General features: G+C 37.0%; 1 long non-coding RNA gene across 1 annotated transcript; it reads right to left on the bottom strand.

Moving 5' to 3' along the window:
* Positions 1-206: 206 nt before the first annotated feature.
* On the bottom strand, positions 207-905 carry LOC131245339 (uncharacterized). The gene is made up of 2 exons (XR_009170837.1): positions 420-905; positions 207-338 (listed from the first exon to the last, which is right to left on the bottom strand). It is a non-coding gene; the product is annotated as an uncharacterized LOC131245339 (long non-coding RNA).
* Positions 906-8,547: the final 7,642 nt, after the last annotated feature.

Genomic DNA, 8,547 nt, shown 5'->3' with positions numbered 1-8,547 from the left:
ATTTCATCTGTTTTCAATTTGTACTTGGCATTAGTCTGGGTGGCCCATGTACTATGAAAAACTCAGATTTGAAGACCTTGTTGTGGTTTATTTGTTTGGCCCTGTTGAGTGGTTAAGGATCTTTCCAATAATTGACAACTCCAAAATCTAAAACTGCAGTTCTTTCCATAGAGATTGACACAATTCAACATTCTCAAACGAAAAAAAAAAAAAAACGAAAATGGAGAAAAGAAAAACCTCAGAAACTGACTCCCTTCCAGATCACTGCCACCTTCCATGGCAAAATCCAAAGCACAAAGTTCATTCCCTTTGGTTCACAAACATCTCCCTCAAAAGATCTGAATGACAAACAGTTACAAATAAGGCTTGACAATTGACAGCCAGATTCGTTTGTGATGCCAAGGCAGATAAAAACTCACCAAAGCCTCTCTTCCTTTCGATGCTCCAGATCTGGAAGATTTCTTCCCGAACAAAACCATCTTGATCCATTTTCCTGGAGATTTCCCCATGTCGCAGCTGCTAAGGTAGATACCCTAAAACCTCCAAAACCCAGAATTCAAGCCTTGCACAAGATCCAGACACCAGAAGCAGCTCAAACTCCATTTGAATACAAGCACAAATGCCACCAGACCATTCCAACACTATTTACCACTTTACCGTCGCATGAGAATAAAATCAGAGGATCCAAAACCCTAACTAGAAAAAAAAAAGAAGAAAAAACCCTAACCTTATAATGATTCAGTGGCATGTTGTTCAAAACAATTTCGATCCACCAGATCACGCTAAAATCCCCTAATCAGAGAGAAAAAAAACCACCAAAATTCACCTCTCCAATGCAGTATCAGAGAATCAAGGAAGAGAGAGAGAGTGATGAATGCCATAATCAAAGCATAAACACTAGAAAGAAAGCCAGCAAAAAAAAACCCACCAAAATTCACCTCTCTAATGCAGTATCAGAGAATCGAACTTCTTGTATTTTATCCTTGCTATTCGAGAGGGCCAAAATGGTTTCAACCTTCTTTCGCACATTGATTCCCATATCCTTTCCATTAGGTTCAACATATTCAAAACCTGAGATATCATATAGGATTCTACAAAAATCATCAAACCCTCAACATTTTGGTTGATAAATATGGGTATCATTCTTTTTTCACACAAAAGAAAATTTTGGTTGCTGATAAAAGATAATGATAAACATGGCACCAATTTCGGCCAGTATCAGTCAATCTTGTCCAGAGTACATTCATAACCATTTGGCATTCAGTGCTGAACAGAAAAAAAAAATGACAATAATTCATGTTCATAACATAAGCAGCATGTCATGCCTCCCAAGAGGAATGTAAAAGCTACATGATTAAGCACATTATAGAATTCAAAGAACACAAAAGTTGGATATTACAATTTTTTCGTGGCTTGTACAATTTCTGCTAAGGTAGACCCATGAGGACCCCAGGGTTCATTACAGTAAATATAAGAAACGTAACCAGAGAGAAAATGACAGATACAACGCAGAACTAGCATGTGCATTTAAATCAGGTAACCGAAAGCATTCTAATCTATTCAGCCTTGAATTGTCCAAACGTGGGACAATTTGACAATTGTTATGCCTCCAAAAGCACACTATATCTATGCTTGACCACATAAAAATTCTCAAATGGGCAACTGATTATCCTATACTTAAACAATTACATAATCAATCACAATTGGCATTCATCATCTAGCTAAATAATAACAGAATGAATTTTAAACTAAAGAAACAAATTTTGTTTTGATAAATTAACCTAGTAATATCTACTACATAGCAGTAACATACGAGCAATATTGGGGCATCATACCATAGGCTGCAAGAATATCATGTCCCCTTAAAAAATAAATCCTCCAAGGATAACATACGTACATACATATATAATAATAATAATAATAATAATAAGTTGTTTATTGTACCATTCACAATCACAAGTATCATTCATCATCCAACTAACTATTAACAACATTTACAAAAATAAAAGATATCCAACCAACTCTATATAATAACTTGCAACTTAACTTGATGGGAACCGTCATACATCGTAATATCTTACGGCAGAGCGGGTTCTAAGGAGTTACAAGTTGGGCCTCTACTCTCTAGGAAAACATATAAATGAAGTGACAAAAATATAAATTAAGCAAGATCAATTATTTATGGAAGATATTGATGAATAATACCTAGCAAACAAATGGAGAGAAACCCGCTGACTTACTTTGTAGAGCTATATAGGAAGAGATTGCTTGTATTGGTTCTAAGAATCAAGGATATACAATTTGGAAGATCATGTTGAATTTTATCTAAAAAGGGGAAAAAATCTACAGCTGAAATTCTAGAAGATACTAACATAGAACTTGAAAATTTTTTTGGAAATTTAACATATGGACAACAACTTTCAATTTTGCTCTCCATTAAGCACCAAAAATGACAGAACAACAAATAGAGAATTGTAGCAATACCCACTAAAAGGATGTTAATCAGTTGACAGTCCTTTTTTAAGTCTTTGGTAAATCAATGTGAAGCTTTAAGGATTCTCTTTACTTGCATAAATTGCTGTTTTCTATTTTAATGTTGATTTTTGGATTAAGACTGACTCTTTGCAAGTAAATAACAATGCTAATCATCAACCTATATATAATAATAGTGCTAACTATCAAATATGGATGTCTCACACAATGCATGAATGCTACATGTACAGCGGCAAATACAAATACCAAGCCCACTTGCATGTGTATGTGTAAGAAAAAAGAAAAGGTAAAAGTCATAGTACACATTAGATTCATTGAACTTTCTTACTCGATTTCTCTTAATATTGATTGTCCACGAGCTTGATATTTTCCTAAATCAAAACCTCCTTCTGGAACACCTAAACATTTATTTTTCAGCTGGTTCCTTCTAAACTCCAATTGGTTGGGTAGTTTATCTTTATCTTTGGACAGTGCTTCCTCAATTTGGACAGAATGATGGTGAACTATCTCTGTAGTCTTGTCCATACGAGCCCAGTGTAGTTTGCAGGACAATCGGTCTCTGATTGTGAGCATGGCTGCTAAAAATAGGATATCCACACATGAAGGTGGGTCCAATCCTGTCAGTCAAGGGCAGGGTGATGGCTGCAAGTCTCGAATATCTTGGAATTTATGAAAGCCAATCCTATGATATTCAAAGTTTATAACTGATACAGGTTCTGTTCACTGATCAAGAACCTTCAGCCCACTTCTTTTAATGGGGCAGCCTATGGCATCTCCTCTTCTCCTCGTGTAGCCCACAAGAAGAAAAAATGAGGAATACTTTGTGGGATCCATCATGTAGTGTAATGTAAAATCTACTTTGCCTATTAGGTATGATTCATTATTATTTAAACTGTGTGTACAAAATATCAGCTTGGTAAAATACTTATATGGACCACACCAATGTGAATAGTGTAGAATTGCTCACAAAACCACTAAATTCATTTAATGTGGCTCACTCAAGCTTTTTAAGCTGATTTTTGTATCTTCTCTTCACTCTGTTGAGTTACATTTGATTAATGAGTTTGATGAAAGATACACCACATGATGGCCCACCCACAAACTTATGAATGGCAATCCATTTATATGGTTCAATACCACAAAGCATTGATTGGGTTGCATATGGATGTTGAATGGGGAGCATTAATCCTTTTTTAATTTTTATTTTTTAGTTGTCCATTTCTTCTTTCATATGTAAAATGGTCCACCTGATGGCTAGATTAGCCCATGGTATATAATATTGGGGTGCAGTAGAAGAATGACCAGATATCGCATCCATATGTCACATTGGACAGAGGATATTTCCTGATCGAGCCAGTGAAGACATACATGCAGTTGTAAAATTTACCAATATAGTATATAATGGCATGCATCCTGCAAAAGATTGATATACAACTTAGCTAAAACATTCAAAATATTTGAAAGGGGTCTTGGTTGAAGCATTTCTTCAAATGGTTAATGTGCATATTTCAAACCAGATAAGAGACTTGAAAAACACACTAAAAATTCAGCAAAACTGAAAAGAACAATTCAAACCTCCAATTGGGAATTAGAAGCCCCAAATTTCATAACCAAATAAGATTTAAAAAAAAAAAAAAAAACAGAGAGAACAAAAGAAAACAAAAACTAAAAATTCTGAGAAAAAGAGAATAAATGGTTATTTTAAAAAACCCAACTACATTACCCAAAATCATTGCAAAATTCAGAGAATACATCTGCACACATTCAAATCAGTCCTTGCATTTGGGTTTTAGGAATCCCAGCCACAGATCGAGGCTTCATCAAAACATAGTGAATGGGGAAGGAGATGAAGAGACATGAAGCCCTAGGGCTTTATGCGAAAATGGAATATCCAATAGCATACCTATATTAAAGCAAGGATAAACGAAAATATTGCAACTAGCTGAGAGGGAGGGAGGGATTCTCTATAACCTCTTGCTACCTTGGCTCATCTCTATAACCTCTTGTGAATCAGATCAACACCATCAACAACCCTGATACGAGAATCTGCAGATGTAATAAGCACTTCTAAATTAGGGATTCGACCATGCAAATCCCTAAAAATGGATTTGACAATGCAAATACCTAAAAATGGATTCGACGACGCAAATCCCTAATTAGGGATTTGTATTCAACAAAGCATATTCCTAATCAAGTATTCTAAATTTCAGAAAACAACAACAAGTAGAGAAAAGCATTACATCATACCTGAGAATCTGAGATTCATGAGCAGCAGAAGACCGAACTGTAGCAGAGTGCAGAAAATAGATCAAAAACCTAGGAAACAAGAAAGTAGCAGATCTAGATACTACGGTGAGATCCCAAAGCAGGTTGCTGCAGCTGGAGAGATCCCAAAGCAGCCGTGAGAGAGAAAGCGGAGAGAGAGAAGGAGAGAGTCGTGGAGTTGTAGAGAGAGAGAGAGAGAGAGAGAGAGAGAGAGAGAGAGAGACGGGTAGGAAATAGGAGAGAGTCATGGAGTTGCAGAGAGAGAGAGAGAGAGAGAGAGAGAGAGAGAGAGAGAGAGAGAGAGACGTGTAGAGAGTCGCGCTGGCTAGTTGGTTTTTTTTTATGGTACGATATCCATCGTTAGGTCTTACATACCACCGATAAAGTGTAGCACAAATGCCGTTTATACCCCTTTTTGTTGTAGTGATGGGTAAATAAAAGAAAAATGGATAGTGATCTACATTTAGACATGCACGGGGAGAATGAATAGTAAATATAAACATAGAAGTGTTTCAGAAATACAACAATGTGGAAAACTATGAAAATATTTGAAAGTAAATTGTCAATACATGTTATTTATTTTTTAAGTTAATTTTTAAGAAAATGTTGAAAGGTCAATGGTCAATATGCAACCATCTCATGTTATTTTAAAATTACTCATGATAATTAGTTTTTTAAGAAAAAAAATATTTACTTTTTTTAATAAATAATAATAATGCTCTATTTTCATCCTTACTTTTACACTATGAGCAATGAAAAATACCTTATTTATAAAAATGAAATCGATTTCGATATGTGTGGGGGTCATTTTGATGCATCCCTTTCCAACGAATGCCTTCGATTTGGCAAAACATGCTACATTAGCATGTGCTCCCAGCGAGTGGCCATGGCATCTCTTGCATACTGCTTTTGGTTAGGACAACATGTATTACCCTACTCGGGACGCTCACCTTTGTCACCTCTCATTACAAAAGCATTACCAGAAACGAGGAATCCACACAAAAACGGTCTCCTTCCATGCAAGTGTCAAATGTACATGTGTTATCTTCATATAACATCCTAGCCGTCCAAAGTGGAGGATCCTCCCTTAAGAAAACTATATATGCACAAAAATCAGGACGATCGGCTCAATTGGTAGGTATTTATGGATGAGCAGTACTGTATGTAAACAATGAAGGTTAATGGTGTGAACCATAGGGCATCTTTGGCTCACCTTTGTTAAACTTAAGTTGGGCCACGCTGGCCAGTGAGTCCAGACCAACCCAATTACAACTAAATAGGTCAGGTTGGGTTAGGCTGGCTCTATGAATTTCATGTGCTGGGTCATGCTGGGTCATTAGGTAATGGGTTACAGGTCGGTTTCAATTTCAGTTCTTATTCCCTTTGGCAAACAGATTGTGTCTGGGGTAACCCTAACCGGACCCAAAATCAACCGTCTGACACATTGTCATCCCCAGTGCAGCGAGTGCTGGGTGCCAAGGGGGTATGAAATTGCGTTTTGTCTAATGTATATTCCGTCCCACATTTAGAATCGATGGGAAGGATTTAATTCAGGTATTTGACCTTCCAATTGCAGCAAGAGATACAGTGGAATTTTTGGTAAATTTTAAAATCCTCTACGTTATCCATGCTTTATGTTTACATTCATTTCCGGCATCCTGAAATGGTCTAATAGGAAACTGGCATGTGATGACATTATGTATTTGGTACACACGGAAGACATATTTGCTCCTAAAGAGATATTTGGTTGATTTTTCTTCAGCCGTTATTAATACAATGGCAAATACCCTTATGTGTACTTTCAAGGGATGAATCATTGCATGTCACATGGCCATGATTAATATGTCCATTTATGAGGCAACATACCTGGCATGTCTATAAAACATTCACTGAGAGAACGGATCTAATCACGAATCTGGATATGATATTCTTGATGATGTAGTATCTATAGTCCTTTCAAAATGGGAGATCTACCCAGAAACATTCGGAAAGTCAGCAGCGTTTAATAAGGTTCTGAATATCAGGAGATTAGACTTATGTCCAAGCTAATCCATTTGTGGTTCATACCTAAGTAGAGAGAAACAGACACATCGGTTCGGTCAAGTTCCCCATTCTGTACTTTAATCAGAATTAAGAGAATGGGAGAACTTAATCTAACCTGGCTTGATAATAGATCGGGTGTCAAATTCCACCACTTGAAACTATTACCTATTGGATGGTTAAATGTAGGGGTGATTTGATCTGAACCGTTCAACATCTCGAAGTTGACAAAGTGGGCCATCAGCAGAAATGTTGACTGACCATGATCAGTCCAGGTCTAGACCTTGAGATTTACGGATCTTGGTCAAGTTGTCTTCATTAGAAGAACTTTCACTACGCCAAAACAGCGAAAAAAGGACGGTCCAAAACCGTCTCAAATGACCAAAAAGGACGGTCATGGACAGTCGCAAGGGCCGTCAAATTTTGACGTGTCATATTACTTAAAGGACGGTCGAAAACCGTCATTATTATTGACAAAAAAAAGGACGGTCATGGACCGTCTCTTATGAGCCTTCAAAGGACGGCCATCGACTGTCTCTAAAGCATCTTTAAACCAAGCAATTTTAGAGACAGTCCAGAACCGTCTCTAAATTCGTCATTTTTTTCCATTTTTCACGTAGTGTTTGGTGGTTCCAGACTTGATTCATGTATGCAATCCGAGTTTAGAGAGGAAGCAGATTAGGTGTTGCCCTTACTATGGGGCCCACCTTGATTCATGTATCCAATATCTGTGCCATTTGTCTATTTCTTCAGATTATATATTTTAGAGCATGGGTGAAAAAATGGAGCAGATTCAAATCTTAAGTAGGCTATATCATGGGAAACATTAGTTGTTGATCATTAAAAACTTATCATGGGTCACAACAAGCTGATGTTTATTGGATGACAAATAAACATTATAGTAGGCCCTAAAAAGGTTTTAATGGTGTTGTAAAATGTTAATTTTAAATAAAAAAATTTAAATATCATGTAAAGTTGTTTTTGCAAAAACCTACTTTTTTAGTGTTTTGGAAATAGTCACACATTGGAAAAGATGAAAGAAAATTTTGTGGTTATATGAGAAAGGTGGAGTACAATAATGTTTACTCACTTAATCTGAGGTGTAATGGGCTTGCGTGTTTCATTCCCGCGCGCGCGCTTGCCTACGGGCATGGTCAAGGGCTTGGTGCGAGGGCGTGGGCATGTGTTGTAGTAGAGGCGCTAGTGGCATACTTTGCACTTATACAAAGGCTAGAAATATAGCTGTTGGAGTGAGGTATAACTCTTCATGCAATTTATGGCTGACCATGCAGAAACTATTGCATTTGGCTAGCCCAACAGCTAGAAATGACTAGCCATTTGAGTCTAAACGGTCAGAAACTATTGCATGCGGCAGCTGTTACACCACATGCACAACAGTAAAAAACTACCAATAACACCTAGTTTCTCCCAACAACTAGAAAACGGTCATGAGGATTTAAGGCCCTGGACCAAAATTGCTAGCAATCCCAGCCTATATAAACAGTGCCTGGATGGGTTTACAATCCATCACAAACACTCTCCAAGCATACTCATACGAAAATCCTTTCTTACAAAAAAAAAAAGATACTTCAGCAAGACAGCAAGGTTCATCTGAATCATTCCCTGAAGAACAGACCAATGTTGTGGTCTTGAACGGTTCATTTGAACCATTAGCTGAAAAATAGACCAGTGCAATGGTTTAACGCACCTTTCTTTTTCTCTAATTTTAGAATTTTTCTTTTTATCATT

Source organism: Magnolia sinica, chromosome 5 (assembly GCF_029962835.1).
Source record: "Magnolia sinica isolate HGM2019 chromosome 5, MsV1, whole genome shotgun sequence".
NCBI classification, from domain to species: domain Eukaryota; kingdom Viridiplantae; phylum Streptophyta; class Magnoliopsida; order Magnoliales; family Magnoliaceae; genus Magnolia; species Magnolia sinica.
The sequence above is the reverse complement of the archived record's forward strand: the minus strand, read 5'-3'. Positions and strand labels throughout refer to the sequence as shown.